The sequence below is a fragment of the Nanorana parkeri genome, unplaced genomic scaffold, assembly GCF_000935625.1.
Source record: "Nanorana parkeri isolate BGI_ZX_2015 unplaced genomic scaffold, ASM93562v1 scaffold1759, whole genome shotgun sequence".
In the NCBI taxonomy this organism is placed as follows: Eukaryota; Metazoa; Chordata; class Amphibia; order Anura; family Dicroglossidae; genus Nanorana; species Nanorana parkeri.
Genome location: NW_017308027.1, coordinates 171,116 through 172,543, shown reverse-complemented (window position 1 = coordinate 172,543; position 1,428 = coordinate 171,116). Strand labels below are relative to the sequence as shown.

Here is a 1,428-nt window from a genome sequence, read left to right as displayed (position 1 = left end):
CCACTTAAAAAAATTTAGTGCCAGGGGTAAAATCTCTAAAAAAAAAAAAAAAAAAATTAAATACAAAAAGCAGCAGTCAAAGTAACTGAGGGAATGATAATGTAATGTAATACTTGTTCTTAAAGCAGGGAAAAAAAAAAAAAAAAACACATTAGCACGGCAAGCAATATGTTTACATCTCATCTATTATAATGCAAATAAAAACTTTAATTTAATATATTTTAAAAAGTGACTGGAAAAAGGGATGGTCTATGTCTAGTAGTGTTCTTTAACCACTTGAAGACCAGGGTGTTAAACCCCCTTCCTGGCAAGACCATTTTTCAGTATTCAGCGCTGCAGTACTTTGACAATTATTCCGTCATGCAACGCTGTACGAAAACAAATTGTATACCATTTTTTTGGGACAGATTTTTTTTTTGGTGGTATTTAATCACCGCTGGGATTTTAATTTTTTACTAACAAAAAAAGTAACCTACATTTTTTTTAAAAACCTGTTCCCCTATGAAAATGTTAGGAAACATGTATTATCACCCCAAATTTTTGGTAAAATATAAAAGACAGGGTCATGTCAGGTAAATAAGACACCAAACATGTCAAGCCTTAAAATTACGCCGGCGAAATGGCAGAAAACGACAGCACCCAAAATTGGCCATAGGCGACACTTTAAAAGCTTTTACCGCTCATCAGTTTAGTTTTGTTAGTGATTAATGGTCACTCCGACGTTCGTGGCAATATGCAACATGTGCGGCACAATAGGCGGAATAGTTGTTTTTGCACGTTGGCGCAGTCGACGCATGTTTGCGTGTGTATGTGGGGGGCCCAGGGAATTTGTGTTATTTTACTTTTTTTTTTATTTGTGACCATTTCTTTTTAAATGCTTCCATTTTTTTTAAACTTATTTTTTTACACTTAACTTTATCGCTATCACATGGGGGGCTAAGAAACCCCTATGTCAGGGGTCTCAAACTCCATTTAGTCGGGGCCATTGGACAAATTATTTTAGTCCCGTGGGGGCCGCTACTATATACGGTATCGGTTTTAATGTATGCACATGTTACAAGCGGCAGTCACCGATTCAAATTAATGATCAGGTGACAGCTGCTGCATGTAAACGCCTGCACACCGCATGTAATCATATGTGAAAGGATTACATGCAGTTAGGAATCTATGTATCCAGGTATAGTGATTGTTTTAGTAACTGCATGTAATTTTATCACATACATGCGGATTACATGCGGTATGCAGGCATGGACATGCAGTGGCTGCCACCTGATCATTAACTTGAATGGGTAACAGTTGCTACATGTAAACGCCAGATTAGGGATACCTGTGCAGGAAAAAGCAAGTTTGTGACACATGAATCCCTAATTGCACCTGAGATATAGAGGACTCCACACACACACACACACACACACACACTTCACCCCC

The 1,428-nt window shown here is 37.8% G+C and overlaps 1 protein-coding gene across 3 annotated transcripts in view; it reads right to left on the bottom strand.

Annotated features, from left to right (window-relative positions):
* PIAS4 (protein inhibitor of activated STAT 4) overlaps window positions 1-1,428 on the bottom strand; it is a 95,781-nt gene that overhangs the window by 37,766 nt on the left and 56,587 nt on the right. The window lies entirely within an intron of this gene.